Source organism: Myodes glareolus, chromosome 15 (assembly GCF_982192425.1).
Source record: "Myodes glareolus chromosome 15, mMyoGla1.1, whole genome shotgun sequence".
Lineage (NCBI taxonomy): Eukaryota > Metazoa > Chordata > Mammalia > Rodentia > Cricetidae > Myodes > Myodes glareolus.
In genome coordinates, this window is record NC_142040.1 from 23,445,773 (window position 1) to 23,463,485 (window position 17,713).

Below are 17,713 nucleotides of genomic sequence, written 5' to 3' on the forward strand. Positions count from 1 at the left end.
TCTGAATGCAAGCTAAGTTTCTTCTGCACAGACATCCATACCCCCAAAGGATGCACCATCACTATGTATTCAGAGTCACAATAATGAACGTTTAGGAAAACAATTAGCTATAATAAATTTATCAATAAAAGCGGAGGGCTCTGCCCCCCAGTAACACCGCCTGCATCCATAAAGACTGGGAGTTCTTATCAGCACTCATGGAGATAGACAGGCCCACAGAAAGGCAACAGCTCTCCAGCCCCACACCACTCCCTCAGATCTTCTAATTTCTCCCTTCTGAGTTATTCTTAAATCAGTCTCAGTTAACAATCGTATCCTTGATCTCCTGGATCACGGTAGGTAACGGAGCTGTCATCCAAAGGCAGCGCTTCTCAACCTGTAAGTCACGACCCCTTAAGGGTCTACCACCCTTTCTCAGGGAAAGGATATTGTGTATCAGATATCCTGCATATCAGGTGTTGATATTACGATTCAAAAACGGCAGCAAAACTATAGTTACGAAGTAGCAACGAAAATAATTTCATCGTCAGGAGTCACCACAACATAAGGAACTGTATTAAAGGGCCACAGCATTAGGAAGGGTGAGAACCACTGCCCTAGAATCTCTTCTAGAATCAATTCCAAATCACCTCCCCTCCCCCGGCCCCACCACACTACACCATTCCCAGAAAACCCAGGCAGAGAATCCCATGGGAAAAACACTGCTTGACAATAATCTCTAAGAATGGGAGGATTTAAAGACCACGTTAGGAAGAAACCACCAGAATCCACCAAGAGCCTCAGCAGCCATCTTTGGAACATCTTTATTCATTTACTAGTTTATCTTATTTTTTTACGTACTTCAGAGTAAAGTGTGTGGAAGGGGGCGCTACCTTGTTGCCTCTGGATTGGACAAAGGCAGCAAGCAAGTAGCTTTTGTTGTTGGTGTTTTTTTTTTTTTGGTTTTTGTTATTTTTTTTCCAGGAGTGGGTTTTTAAGGCGAAAAAGGGGGAATCTGTGCTAGGGCAAGTTGCTAAGTCCTGACTGGCCATGTTAGCCAAATAATGAATCTTGATTGTTGGACCTTGGTGTTCTGTCTCAGGAACAAGTCAGTGGCCAAAAAAAAAGCAATTGAATTGGTGAAGGCTAGCTTTAGGAATGTAATCTAACGGTTTTAGCAAGGGGGAGAGAAGGGTAGACCATAAAACCTGTTGGTAGTGTTTGGGCCTGCTAGAGAGCCCTTCAGTACAGCCACCAATGCCGTTCCCCTGAGGAATTCTTGTAAGTTCCCACCTCCCCACACACCCTCAAATAACAGAGGACAAATTTAAGGTTTCAATGAGACTGTGCTCGAGTTCTTGCAGGTAGCAGTTGTTGGTAGATTTAGAATAAGCATGCAGGTCATCACAGTCTGGGGCTCTAATTGGATTATCTTTAAAATTACGAATAAACATAAAAGCTGGGTGTCATTGGCTGGGTCCCCAAGGCTCTGCAGGGAAGACAGCCAGGGGCCTGCCCAGCACCTTGCAGCACCTGTCGTGTGGGCCTTATTACATGAGGAAACATCTGGCGGAGACATAAGAGAGACAGAAAAGCAGAATGATTCGTGCGGTATGGAAAGACCCAGAAAGGAAGAAATGAAGACAGAGAGGAGTGGGTAGATGCCAGAGGACTGCTTGCCACCCGGGCCATGATGTCAGATTCCCTGGTCCCACAGTAGCCAGCGTCGGTGCTAATGTCCATGGTTCCTGTTGCCATGGAGTGTCATGATGTTTCCAGTGGGCTGGGCCATCTCTTGAGTCTATGTTTGGGTTCATAATCCACACTGCTGCTGGGGCCATACTGATCTGGGTGACCGTTGTCCTCACCTGGGACCATGGTGGCAACCAGGCCTAGGCTGTTGCAGAGGACCAGGTCTGGATCCGTGGTCCTGCCGCAGCCAAGGTCTATGCTGATGTCCCATGGTGTCACCAAAGGCCACATGAAGCCTCAGGTCTGGGATGCAACTTGTGGTCTTGTTGGTGACCAGGTGCTGCTACCAGAGCCGTTCTGGTCTGAGTGGTCAGGGCTCCCACTTGGAGCTAGAATGTCAGTCAGGTTGAGCTGCTGCCTGAGGTCATGTCTGGGTCTATGACCCAGCTGCAGCTAGGGTCTATGGGTTTAAATCTGTGGTCCAGGTAGCCACTAGGACCAATACAGAGGCCCGAGATCTTGGTCAGAGCCTGAGGGTTGGCCGGAGTCTGGGGAGCCACATCACAGCTGGTGTCATACAGATATAGGTGGCCTGTGTTGCCATCCAGGGTCATGGTGTCATCTGGGCCAGGCTGCTGCCAAGGGTAATGACTGGGTCCATGCCCTATAGCAATCAGGGCCCAGATTGACATACGAGGCTCCTGTTACCATGAGGATGCCCAGGGTCAGATCAGCCACTTGAGTCCAGGCTGGTGTCCTAGGGCAAGATGCATCCATATCTAAGTGGCCTGCACTGCCCCTCAGTGCCATGGTGATGTCCAGGCCAGAGCTGCAGCTGAGGGCCACGTCAGGATCTGTGGCCCTTCTGCAACTAGGGTCTGTGCTGATGTCCGATGCGCCGGTTACCATCGAAGCAGTACAGACACCCACGATCAAAGACCATGATGGTGTCTGAGGGCCACACTGCAGCTTGGGCCCAGATGACATCCTGGCTCTGGGTGGAAGAAATGGCCACTCAGGTGGGAATGGTTCTGGCAGCCATATGGCAGCCGGACACCATCAAGGTCTCAGGTTGTGACCTTTGGTGGCAAGGAAGGACCCGGAATTAGCAGAGACCCCAGCCGCGGTAGAACCATGAACCCTGACATGGTCCTCGGCAGCAGCTGGGTCTGGAAGTCATCATTAGTAACAACATCATAGGTAAAGGATCTCTTAAACCTAATGTAGTCTTCTCTTGCTTAAAAGTAATTTCACTCTTAGGAAGCATTACAGTTCTAGAAGACATTCATAAACGAACTGTATTTCAGCTCTAAGCTCAAACCACTAGAAACTAATTTTTTGAATGGATAGATGTGTGACAGGATACTGGAAAGTTACACAGCACTTTATGCAGAACTGTCATGTGCATTACAGGTCTTACAGGACTGTGGGCTAAGTGACAGGTGTCAGTTCTGAGCCTGGGAAAGAGAACTAACAGGATACACAGATACTGACAGGAATAGGAAGTGGTTTAGTGCAACGAACGGGTTCACACAATTATGGAGGCTGAGAACTCCAGCCTACCCATGATATAGAATGTTCTAGTTCTAATCCAAGTCAGAACCCAAAGGCAGAAGATCAGTGGCTTCGCCATAAGATAGTTGCACATAAAAATGTTTCTTATTCAGCCTTTTACCCAATCTGTTAAATAAGGTCTCTCCTCACTAGGGAGTACAGTCTGCTTTACTTAGTCTAAGGATTCAAATGGTGACTGGACGTGGAAATATCTTCAAGACACACCCCAAATAATGCTTAACCAAATATCTTCACATCTAAGGCTTTGTTAAGTTTCCACACAAAGTTAACATCACAAGACATTATGAGATTCTGCCTAATTTCACATAGTTATGAACTGTGTGCACATGGGAGGGACCCAACCATTAACTTGGTGTCTATTATTACCAGGAAGACGCAAGGCCCCAGCCTTCACCTTGGGGAAAATCCAGACAAGCTTATTGTAGAACAGAACAGCTAGCCCCTGTCACTCCACAGATTAGTCGGGGTGAAAGCAAATCACTGATGCTGTCCACTACGAACTTGCGGGATGGTTGTGTAGGTGGTATGATTGCAGTCAGTGTCCACTCTACCCAAGGTGTTTGTTTTCATTTTCCCCGAGTAAGAAAGACAGCTCAAAGAAGGGAATATTAAAAATCAAGCTGAAATCCATCATGTTGTAAAGGGAGAGATTGTTAATTAGGAAAAGGAAACAGTAGGTAGAGTTCAGGGAAAAGAAGTTGCCTGGGGATATATAAATACGCAGTGCTGAATTCCAGATATACGGAGTTCTGGGAGTTAGAAAAGCCCTTCAGCAAACCATACCAATGTTTGTGTCATGGAACTACTTCCCTAACTAAATTCCTCTGCGGACTCAAACAGGCTGTTTCCTATATTCTAAAAAAATTAATGTAAGACAAACAAATGTGTAACAAAGATGGAATAAAACTCATGATTTTGAAAAAGTAAGACAGTTGCCCTCAAATGGCAAATAGCAATGTGTTTATCTTTTGATTATAAAGATACACAGCCTTTAATAATCTGGAAAGATAAAGTTAGCCCATGAGTCATTCATTTTCATCAGCATTTTTGTTTTCAGTGGAATTGATTTCTATAAACTCAGCAGGTTTAAAAATTAATTAGACATATCTGTCATCCTGTCTGGTCACAAATGTTCTGATTATTTGTCAGGATTTTATTTAATTGACAATGAGAAGCAAGGATCAGTTCTAAAGGACTTGTGTGACGATGAGCACATGGCCCCATATTCTTATAAAACAAGATTAGGTGTTAGATAATTTTTGTATTTTTTAAGGTCTCTAGATAAATCCACTTGACTTGGCAACATTCCAGAATCTCTACAAAAATTTACCTGAATATTAAGAGAAAATCCAATTAAATATATGAACCAGGACGTCATAAAACAAACAAGCAAAAAAAGCTATGATGACAAACGACTCTTCAGGATAACATTGATAGATTTCTTTTTTAAAATGCCACACACCAAAGCCAAGTGAGAAGAAACTAAAAGCTGCAATAGTCTATATCTCTAAGGGTATTGGGGGTACCAATAAAAGAGGCTGAAAAGGATAAATTTATACACACATCCATTAAAAATTTTCAACCACTTACAAAACAAAGGAGGCTTATCCACTCTGATAACACTAAAACCATATACATCCCAGTGGTTCATACCTTACTCACCATGAACAGGGAATGCCCTTCCCTAAGACCAAAAGCAACAAGAGAATTTTTTTTCTCTTCCCATTTCTAGACAACATTAATAACAGTTACTCTGATGATCATGTGATCTGTCCTGTTCTTTCCAGACTTCTTGCTTATTATTAATATTATTAATTCTTTGTATTGACAGGGTAGTCTTTAAAACACTACAGAAGAAAATCCCAGGCATTGGCAGATCCTTGGTGGTTAAATGTACATTAGAAATGTATGCTTTTTGTTTCTCAGAAAATTGGGAATCAGTCTACCTCAAGACCCAGCAATATCACTCTTGGGCATATACCCAAAGAATGCACACTCATACCACAAGGACATTTGCTAAACTATGTTGACAGGAGCATTATTCATAATAGCCAGAACCTGGAAACAACCTAGATGCCCCTCAACCAAAGAATGGATAAAGAAAATGTACATTTACACAATGGAGTACTTCTCAGAAGAAGAGAAAAAATAGCATCATGAAATTTGCAGGCAAATAGATGAACTAGAAAAAATCATCCTGAGGTAACCCAGGCCCAGAAAGACAAACAAGATATGTACTCACTCATAAAGTGAGTACATTATGAGTAGTATTTGTGTCATTAGACACAAAGCCTATAGTCCACAACCCCAGAGAAGCTAGGAACCAAGGAGGACACTAAGATCTCCCTGGGAAGGGGAAATAGATAAGATCTCCCGAGTAAATTGGGAGCTGGGGGGTCGGGAAATGAAGGGTGTGGAAGGGGAGTAGGGAGGGGAGAAGGAGAGGGAGAGGAAAACATGAGGGATCGGGAAGGTTGAGTTGGGGAAAGGTCAGATAGAGAGCAAGGAAAGAGACATCTTGATAGAGGGAGCCATAATGGGGTTAGCGAGAAACTCAGCACTAGGAAAATTCCCAGGAATCCACAAGTATAACCTCAGCTATGACTCTAAGCAGTAGTGGAGGGGGAGCCTGAACTGCCCTTTCCCTGTAATCAGCCTGATAACTACCTGTATTGTCATCATAGAACCTTCATCCAGCAACTGATGGAAGCAGATGCAGAGATCCACAGCCAGTGCTGGGCTCAGTTCCTGGAGTCCAGTCATAGAGAGGGAGGAGTGAAAATATTAGCAAAGGGGTCAAGACCATGATGGGGACACCCACAAAAGCAGCTGTAGGAGCGCACTGATACTGGAATGACAGCTGGGGAGCCTGCATAAGACCAAAGTAGGTCCTCTAAATGTGAGAGCAAGTTGTGTGGCTTGGGCAGTTTGTGGGACCACTGGCAGTGGGACCAGGATTTATCCCTAGTTCATGAACTGGCTTTTTTGGAGCCCATTCCCTTTGGAGGGATACCTTGTTCATCCTAGATAAAGTGGGGAGGGCCTTGGTCCTGCCTCAGGTGATGTGACAAACTTTGTTGACTCCCCAAGGGAGGCCTCACCTTCTCTGAGGAGTGGATGGGGGGGGGGGATGGGGTGGGTGGAAGGTGAGGGGAGCAGGAGGAGGGAAGGGAGAGGGAACTGGTATGTAAAATAAAAAGATTTTTTTTTTTAAAAAAAAAAAGTGTTAGGTATTTCTCTTAGACAAGCCTCTCTGCTGAGGCAAATAATTCTAATCAGACCGAATTAAACTGAATTAAAAGATGCGCATGTTTAATGAAATGCTCCCGGGTGGCCCTGGGAAAGCATAGAGAGGGAAAGAGAGAAAGGGGGAGACCATGAAACCCAGAGAATGTGTTCATTCTCTGGGGGGCAGTTTAAATAGCTTGTGGGAGTAGTCTTGACCTTCCCTGGGGAGGGGTCTTATGCCAGGAGCTGAGGTGAAGTCCCCAGGCAAACAAAAAGGAGAAAAAAGAAAAGCATGCCTTTTTCTTGCCCATTGACCAAGAGCAAGGAGAGCCTAAAAGTATTTGAATTGGAGGGAATGATTTAAAGGCTCTTAAAAAATATTGAAAATCTCTTTTATTTTATTCATTTCCCCTTACATGGCTTAAGTAAAAAGCTCTGTGAATGAAGGCAGTCACCAATTCTGTTCTATTTTGCGGGAGGAAGTAGTTTTAATTTAATCTTAAGGGCTCCTGTCCCGTTTCTCTGGTGTTCCAACAGCATTTATTAAAGCAGTTGGCTGGTTCTTTAGAGTATGTTCCAACTTAATAGAGGCTAAGATGAGCTTAGACAGGCAAGCTCCATTATCTGAAGATGGGAGCATTAAACAAGCACCACAGCCCTCACAAACAGCATTTGTGCCTTTGCCGTCAAGTGCAGGTTCGCCCCCTTCAAAATAACTTGTGACAGTTTCACACAGCTTATCCGGAAACTTTTATAAAGCCTGCAGTTTTAGCAAGAGCGTGTTTGTTATTCTGAAGAAAATGTTTTGTCCTTTGTGAAAGACAGTTGAGGGAACAAAGAGTAACTATACAACTGATAAAGGACTGGTATCCAAAAATAAGCAAAAACTCTGGAAACTCAACAGTAAGAAAAACTTCAATTGGAAAACTGTCAAAAGCTCCAAACAGATACCAAACCAGAAGGGATACAGATAGCAAGGGTATGAAAATATACTCAGGCTCCTATGCCATCAGGAAATGTGTAAATTAACGGACCCGCAAGACACCAGTGTGAGAGTGGAGAAAGCCTGGGTGGATGTGGAGTGTGGAGAACCCTAATGCCTCAGACCATGGGAGCGGAAAACAAAACAAACAAAAACCAAACAAAACAAAAAATAAAACAAATACCTTCTCCCGGTGACTCAGGGACATGGAAAAGCCATCTTAGGGCCAGAGTATGACTGTTGGCATTGTTTGTAGAAGCTATCAACCAGAACTGTGCCCTGAGACTGCTCCCCTGCAGAGACCCCCCACTGAGACTAGCTAAACCTGCTCCCTGTTGGCCCTGCATACCATAAACCCACCTCCATATTCAGCCCTAAGTAAATAAACCTGCTTCTCCGTTCAAGCACACAAAACAAGCAGACTGAGGCTCTTGACAGCGGTTGGTGCCTATAAGTCTACATTTTGATCCGTTGTGGATTTCTGTAGAGTCTCCATCTGTTGCAGAAAGCCGTTTCCTTGATGAGGGGTAAGGACGACACTTTCATGTGGGCATAAGATAAATATTTAGAATGTAGTTATTAGGGATTAGTAGTAGCAATAGAAAAGCAGCAGCTGAAGGTTCTCCTCCGAGAACCATGACCTCACTAGCTCTGAGTAGGGGACTTAGTTTCCAGCACTAGGCATGATTTCCCTCTGTTGAGAAGGTCTTATGCCTAGTTAGAGAGCTGTTGGTTACTGCCAAGGCATGAGTGCCACTACTGCACCCTTAGGGTTCCCATGCCATGCTGGTCATTGCTGTGGTTTATGGGCATCATGGGTGGGTTGGACTGTTGGTTGCTTCTTTTCTTTGGAAGCTTCCATGGAGTCTTCTGGCACCATGAGTCTTAAGAGAGGGATCTTTTGAGTACAGTTCAGTCCTCTGAGTCCTGTGTGTGACATACATGGTGTCTTCAACAACAGGAACTTCACCTTCCACCTCTCAGGTGGAAAATAAAGAGCAATAGTCTATGATGCTTTGGGGGTTCCTTGGACAATGCTGACTTTTAGCTCAAAGGAAGGGGGGCAAAAGTAAGTCTCCTCCCAGCACATGATCTTTTCCAACTTATTCCCCAAAGGTACCAGTTCGGGCTTTATTCTTCCATGCTTTTAAATGTATCTCAGTTTCTCTTGATTAAAAGTATATCATATCATTTGGTCAAAACTTGTTAAATTTTCAATGTTAAGATGTATCCAAATTGGTTCCTGCTAATTACTGCCCCTTATTCATTCGTTCCAAAGCCAGTATAGCACTTCATGATTTGAATGACCCAAATGACCTGATCAGCCTCTGATGGCCATTTATGTTATTTATATTTTTTCACTTTTGCAAATAATTGAGTGCTGATGAGTCATCTCAATTCTCTGAGAAGTCTGAGCATGTCTAGAAGGGGGGAGATAAAGAGGTCTCTCAGAAACCAGCTCTTCCTAACTGAAAGAAGGTGTCACACCATCTACGATCCGAAGATAATAGGGCTGCATCAGAGGAAACAATTGACTGCAAGCACAGAACACTGTGTCCCTTGAAGTGTCCTCTCATGGGCCCCCGAGCTCTCACTCATTCTCTAGTCTCCCCAAGGACGGTAAGAGCTCCTGGTCCCATCAGCAGGTTCTATTAATACCACAGAGAGGCAGTGGAGGAAGGCTGGGAGGTAATCCATCATCGTGACTACTGGGAGCCAAGCAGGGAACAAGGGCGACAGGGAGCCAAGGCTGAGGATTCCAAGGAATGGTGAGGAGTCTCTGAAGAGTCAAATCCTCTACAAGTGAAGTCAGTGTAGAAGCAGAGACATGACTCTGGGTTCTATAGTAGGCCTCCGTTTTCCCTTCCCCTTGCTGTGGCCAACAACAAGCCCAATGTGCACGTTACAACTATCTACTTGAAAAGTCGTAATCTTAACATTTAAATTACTCCAGTGTTCAGTGCAGCCAATAATGTGTTTAATGTGCATTAACTAGAGCACGTAGTCACGTGCTGAAAACTCGGGAGAGAATGCCAGAGTCGCCAGAACATCTCTTAAGAGCACATAGTCAGAAATAAAGAAAAAATAAAACGGGCATAACGGTATGCTTAGGACTATTAAAGTGGATGATTTTGGGATTGGGAGTGTAGCTCAGTGACAGAGTGCTTGCCTAGCATGTGTGAGGCCCAAGTTTCAATTCTCAGTATGGAGAAAAGAAAAAAAAAGAATGCCTTTAAAGAGGCTAGCCAGAGCTTGAGGTGATAAAATAGGTCACCCTGTCCATGGACTGCCGAGTGTTTGGCTCTTTCATAAAGCAGAGACACTCATGCCACGTGACCTTCCTGACAGGTTTAAAACAAAGAACAAAATATCTTGGGAACTTTGTTTAGGAACATTTCAATCATCCAAGACTATTTATTTGTAGATCTTCAAACCTGAATATCGGAGAAGACAGAATGTTAGGAACATGCTACTGTATCCCCACTTTCTCCCCAGTCACAAGGGTGATGATGGGGAAGGGAGATGCGCCCACATTTCCTAAGGAGACTTTGGGCAGCACTCCACAAGCTTCCAATGATCTTCTGACTCTGGAACACTGGGTGCTTAGAGCCAGGTGGAGGCAGGCACAGCGCAGAGGGATGGACACTGGAATTAGGTGTCTGCTGATGTGCTCCAGTTTGGGGAAAATCACAAGATCTCTGAGCAACGAGAGGCCTGAGCCATAACAGAAACAAACTAAATATGCACGCACAGTGGGTCTGTGGACAAACTCTGTGTATGCACATGCATCATATGATTAGGAAGGCCCAGAACCAAAGAAAGCATGGAGCCCCTTGCTCAGAATTTTAAGAGGCAACAGGACAGCCAGGCCCTAAATGAAGCACAGGGAGCCCTTTCTAATGTGAGGTGCTGTGTGCCTGCCTATGGGGACAGCTCACTACAGGGGCCCAGTGTGTGTGTGTGTGTGCGTGCGTGCGTGCGTGCGTGTGTGTGTGTGTGTGTGTGTATGTGTGAGACCGCTCCAGGAATGCACTCTCTTTGAGAACGGAGTGGCTGTAACCACACAGCTAAAGTCTTTAGAATCTCAGGAAATATTGCTTGCTTCTGGGAGTGCAATTTTAATCAAGAGAGAAGGAGATTCATTCATTAAAAAGGAATGCACTTCCTTTTACAAATATTACATGAGGGTAAAAGAGTGCTTTTTTTAAAACTCAGCATGCAAAGTAGAAAAGGCATCTTTAAAATTACAGCACCTGCCTACAAATATTTCACATATGCCAGTAGTGTTTCATATATGCCAGTAGATTTCATATATGCCAGTAGTATTTCATATATGCAAGGAGTATTTCATATATGCAAGGAGTATTTCATATATGCCAGTAGTATTCATGCCTATGAATAGCATGACAGGAGTATTTCACATATCATCACACGCAACCCTAAACACTAAAAATCATCTTTCACAGCAGAGAAGAATGAAAGATCAGCAAGGCTAAGAAACTGGTCATGATTGTACTATTTTTCTCCCCGTGACATATTTTAATCATTTGACAGTATGTCTTGAACTCAGGGTACAAAATAAAGCAATGGCCTCTCCTTAATCTTGTCTTCAACCTCCTTAAGTTTAATGAAAAGAAGTTAGTACTCAAATAATATAAAATAGTTTTCTTTCTCTCTCTCTCTCTTTGTGTATGTGTGTGTACATTTTGTGGGGGGTGTGTGTATACCAAGCACATGTGTGTATGTGTGTGTGTGTGTATGTGCATTCTGTGTGGGGTATGCACATGCCAAGCACATGTATGTACGTGTGTGTGTGTGTGTGTGTGTGTGTGTGTGAGAGAGAGAGAGAGAGAGAGAGAGAGAGAATGGGAGGGAGGGAATGTGTGTGTGAGGGGGGGGGAGGGAAGAGGGATGGTGTGTGTGTGCGGGGGAGGGGGGGTCAGCATTATGTCTTCCTCAATCACTTTCCACCTTACTTTTTGACAGAATCTCTTCCTAAACTGGAAACTTATGACTTTAGTGAACTCTAGGGATCCCCCTGCCTCAGCTTCCCCAGTGCTGGGTTTACCCTTGCAAACCACCACTCCACGCCTCTTACAAGGCTCCACACTCAGGGCCCCATGCTCGCACATCGAGCACTGTGGCTAACTAAGCCCTCAACCCGCCCCTTTCATTTCATTTTTTAAACGGCGAAATTAATAAACCTTATACACAGATTGCCTGGATTTAGCAAATAAAAATACAATATGCCAAGATAAATTCATAATGTCATACAAACAGCAAACAATATTTTAGTGCAAATGCACCTGCTGTGGTCAGGAGTTGTCTCCCTGTTCCTCTCTGGAATTTTGTCTCCAGAATGACAGTATTTACAACTTGGGTCTTCAGGGAAGTGGCAAAGGCCTGAGGGTTCTGCTATGACGAGTGGATTTCGTGCCATAAAAAGAAGTGAGAGGGAGTCGCCATGTCCCTTCTGTCACGTGAGCGCTTCTGTGACAAACAGATCTTCAGTATGCCCTGGGCTTAGGGGCTCCTTGACCCTGGACTTTAAACCCACATAAAAGTATGCCCTGGGCTCAGGTGCAGTGGCATGGACATAGAATCCCAGAGCTGGGTAGGCGGAGATAGCAAGATCCGTGGAGCTGTCTGGCCGGTCTAGCTGAACCAGTGAGCACCAGGGTTAGTGAGCCATCTTTCCCCAAAAAACATAACTGAAAAGACCCTAACCCTGACCTCTGGGTTCCATGTACATACACACATGTACATGTAAGTACCTGTAAGTAGGAACAAAAAACAAGAAAACGAATGATACTGGTTATAGAGAAAAGAAATTGTCACCCTTGTTCATCATAGAACAGCATTTCTCACCGTGTGGGTCATGATCCCTTTGGGGGTTGAGTGATAATTTCACAGGAGTCACCCAAGACCATCAGAAAATGCAGATATTTGCATTATAGCTCATAGCAATAGAAAATTACATCTATGGAGTAGCAACAGAAGTAATTTTATGGTTGGAGGTCACCACAACATGAGGATACTGTGTTAAAGGGTCACAGCGCTAACAAGGTTGAGAACCAATGTTTTAGAAGGAAATGTTATGACCACTGTGGAAGCTAGTATACCAGTTCCTAAAAACATAAAAAATATAATAAAAATACCGATACAGCAATTCTATTTCTGGATATATGCTCCAATGAATTGAAAGCATGGGCCCAAAAGAACAATTATATACCAAGTTAGGAAATCAGAATTCATAATGTTAAAGTATAAAAGTACTCCAAGTGTCCATAGTTGAATAGACCAGCAGAACGTGATCTATGGTCACAACGGGATATCATTTGGCCTTAGTGAGGGAGGAAATTCTAAAACATATTAAAACATGGAGAAAACGTTTGGGAAATTATGCCAAGAGAAATAAGACAATCATGAAAAGGTTAATGACACACAATCCCATTTACATAAGATATTAGTCACAATCATAGAGACAAAAAGTGGCATATGGATGTCAGCTGCCAGAAAAAGAATGGGGAACTATCATTCAAGGGGTGCAGGGTTGGAGTTTTGGGAGGTGAGAGAGAACTTCTGAATGGTGGTGGGGCACAACAGCCTGAATACTAATATAGCTGATGTCTAAACTGTACCTCTAAGATGGTAATACTACATTATGTTATATCTATTTCACCACAGCTTTTTAAAAGTGGGGAAACCCCACATGGTATCATATAAAGTAGTAGTACTCCATAGGATATCTGCAAAACCAAAAGATGAAGAAGTGAAACATTTATCCTATTTTAATTGTGAAAATAACAGAATAAATAAACAAAGAAAATAACAAAATGAGGCACAATTTAAGCTTTAAACATGGCTACATTAGAAATTAGGCTACACATATTCTAAAGGGCACAACACAGAACTGAATGGACCACTTTCTCTACTAAAAACAGCTCCATGTAAAATTCAATGAGTTAACAAAAATATGTCTGATATTCTACTTATAAACAAAATTCAAATTTGAAATATAACTCATCATCTATTTTTCTACTTCCTGGCCTGAAACATTTTAAGGCTAGAAAGGGCCAACCTACCCAGTTCACCCAATCTATTTATTTACCTCTTATTGTTCTACTTGCTCAGGAATGTAAGTGGCTGTGATAGGCGATGGTTATTAACTGACCCTCATGGTGGAGGAAGTGCTTGTGATAAAAAAAAAAAAATTGGTGTCTTCTTACACTATTAAGATATTTCTATCAAGAGTTAAAATGGTACCCTCATCCTGTTGTTATCCTTAGCTGTCTCAAGAAAGACTCTCAATCTGCAGAAAAATTCTACATGGGATTCTCAGTTGTAAAGAGGTTTTTAAAAGGAAAAGAAATACAAAACCATTGCAGTAATATATGAAAACTGCAGGTAGTCGGGGAGGAAAGGAGGGAGGGAGGGAGGGAGGGAGGGAGGGAGGGAGGGAGGGAAGGAGGGAGGGATCTGCCTTTCAGATGCTAGCAAACAGACTAGAACTAAAGGATCAGTTTAAACAGACATGTGCTCCATGAGCCTGTGTCAGACAGAAAGCCCAGCCATCAGGAAGCAGGACAACATATTGGTGGGTTGTGGCTTCTCCCCTAATGCAACTGCATAGACTCTAAAGAGTATTTTCATTTTGACCATCCCAAGAAATCCACCACTAGGTGTGGTGAGAAGAACAGCAAGAGTGAGCTGGCCAAGACGACACACTCACGTATCAGATGTTTCTATACAAAAACACGTCATCAACAAATTTATTTCAGAATAAGAGCCACATTCCTAATCATAAGAAAATGGGTTTTTATCTCTGTGAGTCTGAGGTCAGCCTGGTCTGCAAGAGCTAGTTCCAGGATAGGCTCCAAAGCTACAGAGAAACCCTGTCTCAACCTCCGGCCCTCAAAAAAAGAAAGAAAATGGGGTTTTGGTGGCCACGTGACATCTGGCATATCATGACATCTTTCCGGTAATCTCCCTGAGGTTAGGAACTGCACCTTCATCTCTGAAGCATCATTTACATTTAAGGAACTGACTGAACAAGCACAATTTTTACCTAAAAACTCTTAGATTAATCTACTGGTCAGGCCGGAGAAGCGACTTTCCCTGCCATCGAGCCATGACAAGCCAATTTATTTGTCCACTCCATCACCCAAAGTAGTCAGATGTCCTCCGACCCTTCCTTCTTCTTCCGCCTTCTCCAGACAACAGCTAATGGCGTTTGCTTTTAGTTTAGTGCCAGGAAAAAAACGTTGTCTGCGTGTGTTGACACTGAACACCAAATTCCATTAAGGTAACAGTGCTGGGAAAGTCCCCATAATTTTTTTTAAAAGACTGTTTTCCCCGGAAAGGGTTTATTTCCTGTTTTCTGTTCCTACACAGTTTATGCTTCCAAGGCAGTCTGAACACAACTCTGTGGGGAGAAAAGGTCTGCCGTGAACTGGTTTTCATCATTCTTTGCTCTGGAGGATGGATGGCAGCCATAAGGTACCTGGTGACCAAGCAACATCTCTGGAGACACTGGGAAGCCAGATCTTTGTCTAGGTTTCCTGATTACTGCTTTTCTCCCTTTCCTCTTTCCCCCTTGCTAGTCTGCCACCCCCTTTATCCCTTTTCTCACACACACTGCAGATTTGGGCTCACTCAATCAAGGCTTTGCTATCGACTTCCCAGAATGTGGTCTTAAAGAAAATGAGGGGTGGGGGGATTGGATTTTTAATTTTCCATCAATGAGCGCAAAATCAGCAGTGATTTTAGCACGTATTTTCATGGTAAAAAAAGCGCCACGTTATTTACTAAACCATTCTCAAATCCCACTTAGACGCCAGGCCTCTGCCTAAAGACACAAGAAACGGATCGTTGTTAAAGAACCTGATGAACTCAAATACGAAAGCTTCCGCTTGAAACTTGTGGTGAGCACTAGGCCTTTCGAAGCTGGCTAAGATAAAATTAGTAGGCTCTGAGATACTGGCTCTCACTAAGAACTAAACTAAAAAAAATTAAAAAAAAATTCCGTAGTCAAGCAGGAAGGAAAGGAGTCCGGCGGGAGAAAGGAATATCAGGGCATCCCTCTGAGACTTAAAAGATGCCTCATCTCCGGGTACCCAGGGGAGCCCTGGTGCTGAGATACCTTCCCAGCTCTCTCACTGTGGCGCACTGCGGAGCCCTTCCCCTGCCAGCAGCCTCTGTCCTGCCTGGTTTTCCCTGCCGCCCCTGCCGCAGTCTATCCTCCCACCCCGGTCCCCCAGTCTGCTGCTTTCTGCACAGGGCGCGCCGCGGGGCATCCATCACTCCAGAGCCTCTGACGCACACACGCGCTCCCAGACAGACTGGGTCTCCTAGCCCTCCCTCCCGCTGCGCCCGCCCCAACGCGGGGCAGCATTTACATCACGCCCACACGTAGAGGGTGACGCGAGCGCCCCCCCCCACCCCCATCGCTCTCGTGGTCCAGGCGGTACCTCCAGAGCTGGTGACTCAGCTCCTCCCTCTCCGCCCCCGCGCGTGGCGACTGAGGTTCCCGCACGCCCACGGAGATGTTCCTTGCATCTGTGGTGGGGTGCTGGCTGCCCGAGTCAAGTTTATTCCGGTATTCTATAATCTTCCCGGGTCGGATAGAGGAGTCCCAGCAACGCGGGAGAAAGTACTCCCAATTCTAGATCCAGTTTGAAGGGGGAAAGTCCACCAAGAGAAAATGGTGGGCTGTCGCCCCATTTCCTGTTGGCTTTAAATCGATAGTAGTAGTTGTTGCTGGCATCATCATCATCATCATCATCATCATCACCACCACCACCACCACCACCACCATCACCATCATTTTTATTGGGGACGTTCCTTCTCCCAAGAACCCCTCACTCTTAGACGCGCTTTGCTGCGCCAGGCGCATAGCGGACGCTCCATAGTGTTTTGCTGAATGGAGGTGCAGTGTAAGAAGTGTGGATTCTTACAAAGGGCCACAGCCCGCACGCTTCCCTGCTCTCAGCCTTTTGGTGCGGGCGTACAGATGTCACTCGCGGGTTTTGGGGGATTTGTAGAACAGTTTGAACATTCACGGGGTTTCTATTAGCCTCCCGTAGAGTCGACCGCGACTCCCCATGCTTTCCCATCACCCGCACATCTGCAGAGGGATCCCCGCAGAAAAGTTGAGGTTGCAGTGATGGCTTGGTGATGGCGGGCGCTCCTGGCTGCTTGATTTGAATAGTCTCTCTTGGCCCTCCTGAAGCCCCCCTGTCTCCCACCCCGCAGTAAAGAAACCTGGAGATTAACGCAGGAGCAACCCTGAACGCCTGCTGCTGCCCACCCACCTGCCACGGAATCCCAAGCATAGTGCGCCTTTGACTTGCCACAGCCCAGTAAACCGGGGTCATTCCGCTGCCTCCGTAAGATTTCCCCCTCTCCATTCCAACACAGGGGGCCAGCGAGCAGCCTTCCCCACCTGCAGCCACTTTCCCGGAGCCAGAGCCGGCGAAGTTGAGCTAGTTGCGCTTCTGCAAGGCTGCAAAAAGTTCCCTGACTGCAACGCTCGGTTTCCCGGTCCAGAAGGGGAGTCTAGCAGAGAGCGATTTTTTCGCCAAGGTTGCGGGGGGCCTCCTTACTCACCGTTTCAGCCGCCGGGGTTCCCCTACCCTGAGCGGTGTCTGCAATGCAGCCGTCGCCGCGCGGGCACCCCTTCTTTTGCTGCCCGGGGCTGCCTCGGTCTGCCACTCTCTCCTGCAGCGCGCTCAGTGGTGACTCCTTTGAACGAGGCAGCGACGAGAGGAGGGGCGGGAAAGTGGCTCCGGGCTGCCACGCTGCGGTCCTCCTCCACCTCCTCCTCCCCTTGATGCTGCAGTGGCGGGCGGCGGCGTGGCGAGAGTACAAGCGATGCGCAGGGAGGGAGTTACGGAGCGCGGGGGAGGAGGGCGTTGTGCAAGGCTGGGCGAGCTCCTGGTGTGATGCGGAGGCGCCGCTGAGGTGCGGGTCCCGGGAAGGGGGTGCAGTACTTTTGGAGAAGTCAGTTTGTAGCCCAGGAAAAGAGAAAGGCGCCAGTGCTGAATTAGTCACCGGGTGTGACTGTGCCTTGCGCACTTGGCCGCCCTTTGGACCGGGCCCCCGAAAGCACAAGGAAATTGTTGATCATTGGAAGCCAATGCTCAGAGAGCAAAGCTTTTGGTCTGTTTCTGGGCCTGGAGCTGGTCAGTTTTGACTTGACTTTCAGTAAGTCAGTGGGCAGGAGCTTATCATTCCCCTACCTTAATCTCCATGCTG

At 45.5% G+C, this 17,713-nt stretch overlaps 1 protein-coding gene across 1 annotated transcript in view; it reads right to left on the reverse strand.

The window, feature by feature from the left end:
• Positions 1 to 17,282, reverse strand: part of Sv2c (synaptic vesicle glycoprotein 2C) — a 195,194-nt gene extending 177,912 nt beyond the window's left edge. Inside the window, exon 1 of the mRNA XM_087896799.1 lies at positions 17,066 to 17,282. The gene's annotated coding sequence lies outside the window, so the exon portion shown is untranslated. The remainder of the gene's footprint in view (positions 1 to 17,065) is intronic.
• Between the last annotated feature and the right edge of the window lie 431 nt (positions 17,283 to 17,713).